Below are 15,535 nucleotides of genomic sequence, written 5' to 3' on the forward strand. Positions count from 1 at the left end.
TTTAAGTCAATCCGGGAACATTCTCCGGAATCAATTTACCAATAAAAAGAAGACATGAAAGGAATGGAGCTTTGAATAAGTCTGACAATATTACTTGACTATTTTCCAAGAAATTTGCAAAAGTTCCAATGCTACCCTTCAATATACCTTGAGGAATTTCACTACACTCAAATTCTATAAAGAATATTGAAACGTTTTCTGAAAAATGTTGTTGAAATCTGTAGAAAATTAGTCAAATTTTTCAGTAAATTTATTAATGTGAAAATACCTAAACAATTGAATCAAAATCAACCAAAGATTTTTTGATGGATTTTTTTGGATTGGAAACCAGGTTAAATTTCTGCCATTCATCTGAAGAAAACTTGGCCATGCCGAAACTCCTTGAAAGTTCAGCCTTATTTTTCGACAAGAATTTCCGCTATGTATTGTTTGAGAAATTCCTCTAGTAGTTTTGTCTATTTGTCCAATTATTTTTTCGAACATTATAGAGTCTCTTTAGTGAATTCTCATTAGGGAAATCATTATTACCTGACACCTCGAGTAGGGTATCCTAAAAACATGAAAAATCAGAAGGCAGTGAATATGCTGCTTTATGGTGAAACAGCATAATTTGGATTATTCAGAAAAGAAACTAATTTTGGGAATAAAATTGACGCTTGTACAACGGTATTTTTTTTTGCAATGAGATTTTGAAAAATTGCGCTTATCCCATACAAAAAGAAGCTAGTTATAACAGTCACCAATCGATCGACAGCCGGACGTTTAAGCTTTCACCGAAGTCAGAATCGTCACGCTGATGCTGTGTAAGACAAGCATGGTGTTCTCAAAAATAACGTAACCACTGAAGAGATTTTTGTCTGAAACAAGAGTCACGTTTTTGTTGTTTGATGAGGGGGACTTTAACCTGATGGTCATTCGTCCCTTACAAGAGCCAAGTACATTGATTGAGAAGATTTTGCTTCGAGTTTATTTTTAATTTTAATTTTAATTTTTACTATCATCAAAAAATCTGGGGGGGGGGGGGGGGGGGGGGTCCTGAATAATTCGGGGTTCCTGTTCCTACGCCAATGAGTTTGACAAAACCTCGTTAACGATGTTACGCCAAATTTATCGGTCTTTGGCTGTGTCCCTCCAACTACGATTTTGGCCCACATTTTCCAGATTTTGTTGCTTCTGATCAACCCACCTGGCTCGCTGTGCTCCACGCCTACTTGTACCAACCGGATTCGACGCGAACACCACCTTGAAAGGGTTGCTGTCCGGTAGTCTTGCAACATTGGGCAGGGAACGCACTCTTCCGGCTTTCACCACCTTCTGGATACAGGATTTGCCGTAGAGCCTAGCGAGCTCTTGGTTCGTTCTCCGCCGCCCCACACAGTTCTCCTGCAAACCGTTAAAGACGGTCCTAAGCACCCGTCGTTCGAACACTCCAAGTGCTTGCAGGCCCTCTTCCAGCATGGTCCATGCCATGTCCATAGAGGACCACCGGTCTTATTAGTGTTTTGTACAGTGTACATTTGGTGTGGGGGTGAATCTTTCTCGACCGCAGCTACTTCTGGAGCCCATAGTAGGCGCGACTTCAACTGATGATGCGTCTCCGTATTTCTCGACTAACGTTAACAAGGATCCGAGGTAGACGAACTCATCAACCACCTCGTATTTTCGTAAAACTGCTTCCTAGGTGGGCTCTGTCATGCTCGATACCCCCTATCAGCATGTACATCGTTTTTGATGCATTCACCACCGGGTGAACAGGTCTGCCACCGTTCCAAATGTTCTGCCGACAATACCTATATCATCCGCAAAGCAAACAAATTGGTGGGATCTTGTGAAAATCGTACCTCGGTTATTAAACCCGGCTCTCCGCATGACACCTTCTGGCGCGATGTTCAACAGCAGGCACGAAAGTCCATTACCCTGTCGAAGTCCTCGGCGGGATACCAACGAACTGGAATGTTCACCCGAGATCTTCACACTATTCTGCCCTTCGTCTATCGTTGATCTCGTTGATCTTATTACACCCAATTCTGTTCTTGCACGGGGGATGAGTACCGTGCAAAAAAAGTATTCATTTCAAAATTTCAAAAACCGTGCAAAAAAAGTAACACCATTTCTCGACGGTCCATGCTAAAATAAGGTTTTGGCGGAAAAAAATGTATGGAGCAGTGTAAAAAAATCCGTGCAAAAACAGAATCGGGTGTAGTCTTGTACGCTACCCGGGAAAGCTGTACTCGTTTATGGAATAGTCTTGCTGAATTGCTGAAAAACACTTAGTTCAATAAGAGCGGACCGGTTCTAATGCCGTGGTCGGTCCTGCGATTCCGATCGATGTCTTCCGGTTAACAGGCACGCCGACAATCATTTCAGGGTGCTGCTTTGCGATCCATATGATTCGAGGTCCCCAGCACCGGATCTAGCTTAGAAACTTCCCCGATCGAAGATCTACCGAAACCGGTAACTCGTTTCTGGTCAGGAGCCGAAGCAAGTCCTGCAATTAAAGTCGAGGATGACTTCCAGTTCGCAAATGTTCCACCGATCACCGACTTCGTCACGTTTATTCTTCTCAGAAAACACACGTTTGAATGCTACCGAAACCGTCAGCAACACAAACTGGAGAAGCTGAAATTAAAACAGCTCACCCAAAATTCACTTCCGTGCAAAAGTTTGGGTTCACCCCCTAAAAAACATACAAAAGTGTTTTGTCCATATCTCTGTGATTACACGTCCAATTGAAACTCTTTAACCCGCATTCGAAAGGCAAAGATTTATTCTTACTTCGTGTGTATTTTTCCAAAATCATGTTTTGAAATTTGTACACTAAATTTTTACTTAAAGTTGTTACATTTTTCAAAAAACACACTGAAAAATCATATCTAATTTCCTCAACATTCGATCAATCAAACTTTTTAATCAAAGTGATATTAGAATCGTAAACTTATATTCTTTGAAGAGACCCCACGATATTTTGGCGGAAAAATCTGGAAAGTATTCAAAATCAATGGAACAGTCAGTCAAGTCATCGTGCAAAAGTTTGGGTTCACCCGAGCCGCACGCACTTCATTTTTGTCAATATCTCTGCCATTTTTCAACCGATTTTAATAGTTTAAAGCTTTTTTGAGCGCAAATAATGGCACGTACATGATTGGTTTGAGATTTCACAGATTTAAGTAAGTTCAGGTGTACCCAAACTTTTGCACGATGCACCATACTGAGGGGTGAACCCAAACTTTTGCACGATGACTTGACTGACTGTTCCATTGGTTTTGAATACTTTCCAGATTTTCCGCCAAAATTTCGTGGGGTCTCTTCAAGGAATATAAGATTACAATTCTAATGACACTTTGATTTAGAATTTTGGTCGATCCAAAGCTGAGGAAATTAGATATGATTTTTCAGTGTGTTTTTTGAAAAATGTAATAACTTTAAGTAAAAATTTAATATACAAAATTCAAAAAATGTTTTTGGAAAAATACATACGAAGTAAGAATAACTCTTTGCCTTTCCAATGCGGCTTAGAGAGTTTCAATTAGTCTTGTAATCACAGAGATATGGACTGAACACTTTTGCATGTTTTTATGGGGGTGAAACCAAACTTATGCACGGGAGTGTGCGACAATTGATTTCATAACACGATCGCTGCAGCTTGGAAGTGGATGCAAGAATCCCAATCCCCGATCGGCTTCGTATGTGAGAGTGCTCTCGGAGGTAGAATCTGTCACACACCGTTTGGAGTTGGTGGACAGTCGAGTGGCCCCGCCGGAATCCAAATTGTTCGTCCGGAAGGACGTTGTTCAGCTCGGTGCCCGGACAGGAGTCTGGTGTAGATCACCCTCTCGAGGAGTTTGCTGATTGCGGATAGCAGGCTAATCGGGCGGTAGCTCGTTGGGCTGGTAGGGTCCTCACCAGGCTTGGCGATGGGGACTACCTTCGATCGCTTCCAGGTGGCCGGAAGGTATCCCCTTTCCAGAGAACGATTGAATACGTTGACTAGCAGTGTGCGATCTTTGGGTCCCAGGTTCTTCAGCACAATGTTAAAGACACCGTCGAAGCCCGGGGCCTTCATGCTACGGGTGAATTTGATCAAGCCGTACAGCTCATCCAGTGTGACCTTCTGTTCATCCGGTAGTTCGCTTGGAGAATGAGCAAACTGGAATACGCTTTCGAACACCGATTCCTCCATCGAGCAGCCATAAAATGCTGGTAGATAGAGCTTGCTTTCTCCTCAGAAATTAGGTGTACTACGTTTTTACCTGAACTTTTGAGGGGTGGAATAGGTTTAGGTTTACTTGTTTTTAATTATGAATCGTGGTTTACGGCTAACCAGCCGAGTGGAAGTTTATCATCTACGGCGGGCGCTATAACCACGTCTTCCCCTAACTCTATGCCAAGAACGTATACCTACCTTGATACCTTGATGGCTACCAGTCCACTGAAGTCTGCCGTATTTTACACGATTGATAATATTCGCATCTTTGTACACTTGATACAACTCGTGATTCATGCGTCGAGTTTCTTTTCGAGTTTCCCACCGAGTATTGTCCGCAGCACTTTACGTCTTTTCACTTCGCGGAAAACGTCGTTGTCACATGTCACAAGTGTTCCAAGGTAAAATTCTTCAACAACTTCAAACACATCCCCATCAAACACTACCTCAGCACTTACACCACCATGCCTGACTCTATCTCTACCTGCAACCATGTACTTCGTCTTGGTAGAATTGATGGTCAGGCCTATCCTCGCTGTCTCCCTCTTCAGAGGCACGAAGGCCTCTTCCACTAACCTGCGATCGATTCCAATCAGGTCTATATCGTCCGCAAAGCCAAGGAGCATGTTCGACCTTGTGATAATAGTGCCATTTCTTTGCACGCCAGATCTCCTAATAGCACCTTCAAGTGAAATGTTGAACAGTAAATTCGAAAGTGCGTCTCCCTGCTTCAATCCGTCTAACGTCACGAACGAGGTTGACACCTCGTCTGCGATCCGAACACTTGATTTCGAACCATCCAGCGTAGCACGTATCAGGCTAATTAGTTTCGCCAGAAAACCATTTTCAGACATTATCTGCCAAAGCTAATTTCTTTTCACTGAGTCGTACGCCGCCTTGAAATCAATAAACAGATGGTGAGTCTGCAAGTTATACTCCCGGAATTTGTCTAGGATCATTCGCAAGCTAAACATCTGGTCCGTTGTCGAACGGCCTTCATGAAAACCAACTTGGTATTCGCCGACGAAGGACTCCTCGAGCGGTCTCAGTCTGTTAAAAAGGATGCGCGACAGACTTTTGTACGCCGAATTCAGTAGGGTAATTCCTCTGTAATTGGCACACTCCAGTCTGTGACCTTTCTTGTAGATAGGGCGGATGAGGCCATCCAACCAGCCGGTGGGCAATGCTTCGTCCTCCCATACCTTCAGAAGTACTCGGTGGATCGACTGCTGCTCGCTTCCGTGCTTGAGAAACGCGACCGGGATCTCGTCCTTCCCAGCTGCCTTACAGTTCTTCAGCACGCTGATAGCCTTTTTAACCTCTCCTATGGTCGGTGGGTCCACAGCTTGATCGTCATCATCTATGTTCATCCTTTTTCTCGCTACATTTCCATTCCCACCGTTCAACAATTGCTGAAAGTGCTCCTTCCACCTGGCAGCCACCGCCGTTTTATCGGTCAGCAAATTCCCTTCTCGGTCATTGCACATGGCGGGCTTATCTGGTACGGTATTGTGCCGCGCACCATTGACCGTTTCATAAAATCTCCACATATCATTCCGGTTCATGCTTTCTTGTGCGTCAGCTACCACACTTTCTTCGTGCTGCCTTTTCTTTCTGCGGTGGATTCGCTTTTCTTCGGCTCTCGCTCCCCTGTACCGCTCTCTGTTCTGTCGGGTACCGGCCACAAGCATACGACTCCTGGCGACATTCTTCATGTCTGTCACCCTCTGGCACTCTTCATCGAACCAGTTGTTCCGTCTTCGTCGTTGACCAGTGCCGATCACTTCCCGCGCCGTTCTTGTCACAGCTTCGTGGATAGGGTCCCACAGGCTGTCGACGTCTCCAGCAACGTTGACTCGTCCCAACTTCTCGTCTAGTTGCTGACGGTACTGCGCAGCTACCCCATCAGTCTACAAGCGTTGTATATTGAAGCGTAGCGTTCTGTGTGTTGCGGAACTCTTGACGCTGGATAACCGCGCCCGAATTTTAGCTACAACGAGATAATGATCCGAGTCGATATTAGGGCCATCAACCAGCACGTGGTCTATTTGGGAGCAGGCATCGCCACTCGGGTGTCGCCAGGTGTGTTTGCGGATATTCTTTCGCGCGAAGTATGTACTGCTGATTGCCATCCCTCTAGCAGCAGCGAAGGTTACTAGCCGCAGGCTATTATCATTGGTAACGGAATGAAGGCTTTCCGTTCCAATGGCGGGTCGGAAGAAATCTTCTTTCCCGATCTGCGCATTTGCGTCGCCGATGACTATCTTGACGTCTTGTTTTGGGCACTTTCCGTAAGCCTTATCCAGGCTCTCATAGAACTCATCCTTCATGTCATCGGGCTTATCGTTCGTTGGCGCATATATGCTGATCAGGCTGTAGTTGAAGAACTTGCCCTTCATTCTCAACATACAGATTCGGTCGCTTACCGGTTTACACCGAATAATTCGCTTCATCTGCTTCCCAATCACTATGAAGCCAACTCCACGTTCTGCTCTGTCGCCACCGCTGTAGTAGATGTGGTACTTGAATGAAGTGTTGGCGATGGGGTCCACCGCTCGGAATTCGCGTTCTCCGGTTCTCGGCCAGCGTATTTCCTGGATAGCTGCCACGTTCACGCCGACATTCCGCAGTTCACGAGCCAGGAGCCCAACACGCGCGGGTTCATTCAAAGTTCTCACGTTCCAAGATCCAACTTTCCAATCGTTGTCCTTTATCCGTTGCCGGGTCTGTTGCCATAAAATCAATCCGTTTGCTCTACTTTTGCCTTTAGAGACCTGACACGATACAGCATCGTCCGCTTGTTCTTTACATGATGACCACGGTCATAGCTATCACAACCATCCACCTTTATCAGGGCTTTGGACCTGTAGCTCTGGTTCTCAATAGTTTCAAGTTCTTTCGGACATGCTACTATGGTGAGCCGTCATGCGCTAGCGGTGTTCCAAGAACGTATAAGAGCACCAAACAAAAAGACGACCGCTCTGATCGGCGAACACGATTGACTGATGAACTAAAATCTTTTTGCGGTGCTCTTGCGGAGTAGCAGTTGGAAAAATCATATAATTGTACCCTCGGAAACATAAATTCGAGTCTGGATCACGTAACAAAAAAGTCAACTTTGATTAGGAACATAAAAAGATAGAAAAGGACTGAAAATAAACAAAACATTTTTTTCCTTTTTCTTGGATCTATTTGCTATAAAGTTTTGACACTACTCACTTCAGAGACCCGGAACGGTAGGCCGTTTATCAGCCGAATAATTCGCCAGAAGTGGTTCTATAACAGTTTTTTATTGCGATATAGTTCCAATAAGCCCTGTTATCTAAACCTTTAAATGAACTGTATAACCAACCTGGTGCCGTTTTATACGGCTTAGTGGCTACTTGGGCGTGTGTTGATCTACGCCATGATGAAGAGAAGATTATTCTCTATCTACCGTTATCATAAGTTAGGCAAGAGTTCTTCATTAAAATAAAACTTCCCGGGTATCCAAAAATTCCGAAAAACAGAAAATTATTGCCGTGAAGCGGGAACCCCGAGAAGCTCTTTCCGAGATAGGAAACCCTATTAAGTACGCCTGGCTCTCACCACGTTCTCGACCAAATCTCTTAACTCTGGGATCTCTCTGACACCCTTGGAAAGCACTGCGTAAATCATAGCATCGTAACTTCCACTTCCACTTTTGCTGGTATTTTTCTTCTCTTTTCAGCCTACGACAATTCACTCATTCTCCCTGGGAGTGGCGACTATACCTTTGGTGTCTCGTTTGCTTCCTGGATCCATATTTATTTAGTTAACACCTCTCCATCCTCGGTTCTGCCCCACGATCGCCAAATCGATGCGCATTTGATCCGGCTACCTAGCACGCTGCGCTCCACGCCTTCTTGTACCAACCGCATCCGACGCGAATACCATCTTTGCAGGGTTGTTGTCCGGCATTCATGCAACATTCCTGCTCATCGAATACTTCCAGCTTTGGCCACCTTCTGGATACTGGGTTCGCCATAGAGTTGGGTGAGCTCGTGGTTCATCATTCGCTACCACAAACCGTTTTCCTGCACACCGTCAGAGATCGTCCCAAGCACCCGACGTTCGAAGACTATAAGTGCTTGCAAGTGCTCCTCGAATCATTTTTGACTGCAGCTTCTCGTGGAGGCCATAGTAAGCCCGACTTCCACTGATGATGCGCCTCCGTATTTTACGACTAACGTTATTGTCAGCCGTTAGCAAGGATCCGAGGTAGATGAACTCGTCGACCACCTCGAACGTATCCCCGTTAATCGTAATCCTGCTACCTAGGCGAGCCCTGTCGCGCTCGGCCCCACCAGCTAACATGTACTTTGGCTTGGTCGCATTCACCATCAGTCCAACTTTTGCTGCCTCGAGTGTCAGGTGGGTGTACAGATCTGCCACCTTTTCAAATGTTCGGCCGACAATGAACATATCATCCGCGAAGCAAATAAATTGACTGGATTTCGTAAAAATCGTACCCCAGCTGTTGAGCCCGGCTCTCTGCATAACACCTTCTAGCGCAATATTGAACAACAGGCACGAAAGCCCATCATTTTGTCGTTGTCCCCGGCGGGATCCAAACGAGCTGGAGTGTTCGCCTGAAACCTTCACACAATTTTGCACACCATCCATCGTCGCTCTTATCAGTTTCGTGAGCTTCCCGGGAAAGCTGTTCTCGTCCATGATTTTCCATAGCTTTTTGCGATCGATACTATCGTATCCCAAGGAGGAACAAATAACTCCCCAATAACTTATGCATACCATATTTTGGTATCATACCATAATTAGGTATTATTCAGTTGTCAATACCTCATTTTGGTATTATAATGGTATTTGGAAAACAATTAAAAATACTTCATTTTGGTATTCGATAGCTATTGAGGACTGCTGGAGGTATTGAAAAATTTTCACTTTTATATGAAAATCCATCAAGTATTATTTAGGTATTACAATACCTGATCTAGTTATCAGCTTGGTATTTGTAGAATATGCATGAGGTATTATTTGAGGTATTTTACCTCTTATGCAGGGCTCATTCATACCTCATTCAGGTTGTAAGTATTGGAAATTGTCTGGTATGGAATACCTCAATTTGGTATTCAGTAGTTATTTTCTTCTGCTCGGGATGCCGCCTTGAAATCAATGAAAAAGGTGATACGTCGGGACCTGGTACTCACGACATTTTTGGAGGATTTGCCGTACAGTAAAGATCTGGTCCGTTGTCGATCGGCCGTCATCTTGATAATTTCCCACGAACTCGTTTACTATAGGTTACAGACGACGAAAGATGATATGGGATAATACTTTGTAGGCCGCATTTAGAATGGTGATCGCTCGAAAGTTCTCACAATCTAACTTGTCGCCTTTCTTGTAGATGGGGCATATTAACCCTTCCTTCCACTCCTCCGGTAGCTGTTCCATTTCCCAGATTGTGTCTATCAGCTAATACAGACAAATGGCAAGTCTCTTCGGGCCCATTTTTATGAGTTCAGCTCCGATACCATCCTTACTAGCAACTTTATTGCTCTTGAGCTGGTGAATGGCATCTATCGTGGCGCTAACATCGACTCTGACCACAACCTGGTAATGGTAAAGCTGCGCCCAAAACTCACAGTCGTTGACAACCTACGGTACCAACGCCCGCCTTGGTATGCCTTAAGCGATTGAAGCAGCCGGATATCATCACAGCATACGCCCAGCATCTCGAACAAACGTTGCCGGAAGAGGCTCCGCTCGCCGAAACCGCTCTCGAGGACTGCTGGAGTACAATAAAAGCAGCCATCAACGTCGCATGCGAGAACATTTTCGGGAACGTTGAACGGAGTCGACGGAAAGATTGGTTCTACGAGGATTGTAGCCCTCAAAGTGGAGGCTGGTTGATTTTCATCGTCCGCAATACTGACGAAGGCATTTCCTCCGTTGTTTCGTCCTTCATTGCCTGTGCTCTCAGCGCCATTCAGGTGCTCGTCGAAGTGCTGCTTCCACCTTTCGATCACCTCACGCTCGTCGGTCAAAATGCTTCCATCCTTATTCCTGCATATCTCGATTCGCGACACGAAGCCGTTGTGGGATGCGTTGGGCTTCTGATAGAACTTACGCGTTTCTTGAGACCGGCACAGCTGTTCCATCTCCTCGCACTCCGTCTCCTCCAGGCGGCGTTTTTTCTCCCGAAAGAGGCGGGTCTGCTGTTGCCGTTTCCGTTAATAGCGTTCCACGTTCTGCCGGGTCCCTTGCTGCAGCATGACCACCCGCGCTGCATTCTTCTCCTCTAAAACCTCCTGACACTCCTCGTCGAACCAATCGTTCCGTCGACTCCGTCCCACGTACCCGACGTTGCTCTCAGCTGCATCGTTGATGGCTGCTTTTACTGTTCTCCAGCTTCGTCCAGCTCAACCTCTTCCGGTAATGCAGCCTCGAGGTGCTGCGGAGAGTTAGTGCCACGATAGGTCCTGAAGTCGATAATGTCGGAGAAGTGCCGACCATCAATCAGAACGTGGTCGATTTGCGATTCTGTCTGCTGTGGTGATCTCCAGGTGTATCGGTATGGAAGGCTGTGCTGGAAGTAGGTGCTACGAATGGCCATATTCTTGGAGGCGGCAAAATCAATTAGTCGTAGGCCGTTCTCGTTCGTCAGCCGGTGGGCGCTGAAATTTCCAATCGTCGGTCTGAATTCCTCCTCCTGGCCAACCTGAGCGTTTAGATCTCCTATGATGATTTTGACGTCGTGGCTTCCCTAAGGTTACTCGTACTCCGGGCAGTACCGCGAGGAGGTAGGGATAAAAGTTGCTGGGCAAGAGGCTTAGGACCACACAAAAGGGTCTTTTTTATTCCTGCAGGTACGTGAGGTACCAATGGTACGCCATGCCTAGCCATTTACCGTGCCTTCCTGGGTCCACCTGGTCGTCCATTTCTTGATGAGGTTCTGCCTATCTTCAAAGTCACAGAAACTAGTATAATTTACTGTATTCGAAAATTTCGAAGAACCCTAATTTGCATGCTTTTTAGCTATATTACACACTTGAATAAATCGCAGTGAAAAATCATCGATTTTGAACTGTGATCAACAAAAATAAAAATTTTCCTATTAAATCTACTATTTTACCGGAAAAAAATCCATGAAACAAACAAATTTACTATAACCCTGTGAAATACCATTATTGTAATCGATTTTTTGGGAATTCACAGTTGCTCTGGCAGGCATGAGCTTCTTTTGTTTCAGTTTTTGCTCACCACTAACAAGCAGTAAAAACTGGCTTAGCCTGCTTCTTAATCGATAAGTCGGGAGTTCCTGGTCGGACCACTCTCGAGGTTTTCTGATTTTGTTCAAAATGTTAGATATTCGGAAACCACTTTAGGCCATAGTGAGGCAAAAGTTCGAATCAGTGGAGGAAAAATTCGAGGCATGTATTAACTCGTGGAAAAAAATGCAAATTGCCTAAAATCCACATATCATTTCTAAATTTAGCGAAATTTGTGTGATCATGCGAACAAAATCACCAAAATTTTACGTTTTTGCTTACTTTGCCAAAAACATATTTTCATGCAAAAATAAGTTTGTCGCTGGCATAAAGTATGCCTGTCCTAAAAGAATCCATATCTTGTGTTTCAGTCATTCAACTGTTGCCCTACACTAGATTGGAACTTTGGCCTCATCTGTGGGACAAAAGTTCGTTTAAGACAATCATTTTTAAAACAGTTGTAGCTAAATCTGTTTAGATCAGGGGTTGAATTCTGAGAAAATTGAGAATATCTCTCATTTATTGCTCTCTGTAACAATCATGATCCGCAACACATCGTGAGAGTTTGTTTATCATCTTCCGGTACATCTCTGATTTTGAAAGGGGGATAACAGTGCATGATAAAACTTATCTTAACAAGCTCCAAACCTGGGGGACACTATTTCCATAGGAAGTTCGGTGATTGTATATCACTCGAGGGAAGTAAAATACCTACCCCCAATGATAAAAGAGCGAAAGCAATGGGTTTTATCGTCGCTCTCTCTTTAGGACTCTCGTTTCCATGTTACAACTTTCGAATCATTGCCGAGCATGGATCTTGGATAGGGTCTTTTTCTTCGCTTGCTTTTATCGAGCTTCAAAATAAAATGAGAACGAATTCTGCAATGCCTGATCTAGGCACGAGTTTGTTCAGTAAAATTGTAGTCAATAGGTACAGTATTGGACAAAACATTTGCAACTTTTTCGGTTTTCCATACAAAATGACCAACTTTGGTAAGCTATATCTCAGTTATTTATGAATCGATTTGAATGAAATTTTGACAGAACATCAGACATAACTTGAATTTCAACATATATTTTTGAGTAATTTTTCCAATCACAAGTTCAAAAGCAGTAACGGTTTGACTAAAATCAATTTTTTGACGATTTTTTATAAATGACATAACTAAACATATTGAAGGAATAGCTTCATGGCATATTCAGCAAAGTTGTAGATTTTAACGATGTGAACAAGTTTGCTGAAGACAGTTTTTGTGTAGGGCTATCAGATTTCGAGATAAATAGTTTTGAATTTTTCGTTAAAAATTACACTTTAGATAAACCGTTATAATTTATAAACACGTGATTGGAAAAATCACTCAAAAATATATGTTAAAATTCAAGTTATATCTAATGTTCTGTCAAAATTTCATTCAAATCGGACGATAAATAACTGAGATCTAGCTTACCAAAGTTGGTCATTTTGTATGGAAAATCGAAAAAGTTGCAAATGTTTTGTCCAATACTGTATGTCAAAGGTTCACTGTGTGGTATTTATTCTTTCCTGGAAATATTGATTATTCAACTAAGGTCGAACTTTTGCCCAACCTTACTCTACCATAAACAACATTTTGAAGTCAATTCAGTACATAAGTCATAGGACATATTGTCATAGATGTTTTGTCCTATGTCCTGTAGAATGTACAAAAATAATGGGTAGATGAAAATTCGAATTTAGTACTATACCATTAAATTCCACTAGAGTTTGAATCCTTTGACAGATACGTGTAATTCGACCTCAACTGTAAAGCCGTCTTCAGTGTCGAGGTCTAGTCGAGTCTAGTACAAGACACTGAAGACGGCCTTACAGTTGAGGTCGAAATACGCGTATCTGTCAAAGGATACAAACTCTAGTGGAAGTAAATGGTTAAGTACTAAATTCGGGGTTTTCATCTACTAAGGCCGGAACAAATCTTAAAATCTTCTTTTGTCACCTTCCATCAAAATGTGTCGAGGGGGGGGAGGGCAATAAATAATAAAATGGAAATTCAGATGAATTTAGCATTATTTTATACTCATATGCATGGTTTTGCATGTTTTTACCACATATAACCGTCAAACCAAAATGTTTTGAACAATAATCATGTCAATTTGTTTATCTTGCCTAACATTATTTGATATTTCGTAACAACAATCTCAGGTTTTTTGCCGTCTTTTTTCTTGAGTTTTGGTGAGAGAAAATATTAAACTTTTAAATTGGATTTAAGCTAATCAGAATTTTAGGAACATTGCAGAAATGTTGCACTTTGAATTGAATTTACATTATATTAATTCGATTTAACATATATGTAACATTTTGTTTGCAAATATATTCCACTAGATTTGAATAAATTTGAAGAAAATTGGCTCTGTGAAATGCCCTTCGATGCCCTCTTGTGCCATGTTCTTTGCATATCTTAGCGCCTATGCATAGGATAATTACTTAAAAGTAGGGACAATGGAAATTTGAAGTACAGGTCGGACTCGATTATCCGGGATTCGATTATCCGGAATTTTGGACTCGATTGTCCGGAATTTGTTTTTTGATGTTCTTGTGTTTCAGTTTTTATGCATGAATCTCAGATAATTTGGTATTGCAATATACAATATGAATGATTTTGCAGTTTTGAACGTATTTTAGAAAAGGGGAGTTTGAAAAAGTGTTTATTTTTTGTGTATGCTGGTCAAAAATTTTGTTTTCTTGTAAAGACCCCTACTGTTCCTGGAAATAATTTCTAGCTACGCCACCGCACCATACAAATAAAACAACAAAAAAATATAATATTTATGTTTTTCTATCGAAGATTTCAATATATTTCTTAGTGATTCGATTATCAGAATGATTCGATTATCCAGAGCGAAAAAAATAATCGATACTCCTAATAATCGAGTCCGACTTGTATAATTCTTGAAATTTCACGGGTAATGAAGGTGATGAAACTAAAATTTGTCGGCTTTGCCGTGGCCCTATACTTTTGGTCCAATTTCGCACTATAGTATATGTTCTCAATGAAAATACATTTTAAATATGTAAACTCAGCGGTGTATTAATAATTGTAATATTTATTTTACGGATCAAGATAATAGGTTTATTACCAGAGTGGCAATTTAAAATTAAAACAAAACAAGCAATCAGAAGAAGTTCAAGATTAACTGAAATATATGAAAATTGTTGGAGGAACCTTGACTCCAAAATAAATAAACCACTTTCATAGGCAAGAAACTGAAAACTAGTGCGTTTTCATATGAATTAAAACGATCAAACGAATTTCGCGGGTTTTCCTGATTTTCGAAAAAAATAGAATCATAAAGTTTACTCAAACACAATGAAGACAAGGACAAGGATATTTCATACGCAGCTTGTGGATGATGATTACGCTTTCAATATTTAAACATCCAGAAGAAGGAAAATCTACTAGGAAAACATGTATTTAAATAAATTTTAAGAGCCAATTACTGAATTAATTTGACAAATTGATTGTTCATTGAAAGTTCATGGAAAGTACTACAATATTCTATTCTCAAAGGCTACACTGTTACAATAAATATTGCGTAAACTTGATTCAATAAGAAGAAACGTTTAATAAATCCCACACCTATTAGCATTAACGAACAGATTTAGGACTCATAATCCAATAACACCTGTTATATCATGTAATATCGTAAGGACGAATTACGAAACTAGCTAAAAACACACAAAAAATGAAAACCAATACTGAAAATAAGACATTTTATTTATTTCCCCCCTCTGACTTTTTGGAAAATTTGAAGGGGGGGGGGGGGGCTGACAAAAGTAAAATTTCAAATTTGTTCCGGCCTAATAGGCATTCCACTAAACAGCTCGAAAATTTATTAACCTTCGGGCTGTCGCGCTGTTGTACTTTGTACAACAGTTGGGATTTATATGCTATCATTTTGCAACCAAGATATATATCGACACCAAACTAAAATGTATTCCTCAAGAATCTTCTTAAGAACAATACTCGATAGTTTTAGTTTACAGTATGGCCCTTTATAATACGGTAAAATCAACAAATGTACATGGAAGTCGCATTATAATTAA

General features: G+C 42.1%; 1 protein-coding gene across 1 annotated transcript in view; it reads left to right on the plus strand.

Annotated features, from left to right (window-relative positions):
- Positions 1 to 15,535, plus strand: part of LOC5566168 (titin) — a 676,879-nt gene that overhangs the window by 46,035 nt on the left and 615,309 nt on the right. The window lies entirely within an intron of this gene.

The sequence above is a fragment of the Aedes aegypti genome, chromosome 3 (genome assembly GCF_002204515.2).
Source record: "Aedes aegypti strain LVP_AGWG chromosome 3, AaegL5.0 Primary Assembly, whole genome shotgun sequence".
NCBI lineage: Eukaryota > Metazoa > Arthropoda > Insecta > Diptera > Culicidae > Aedes > Aedes aegypti.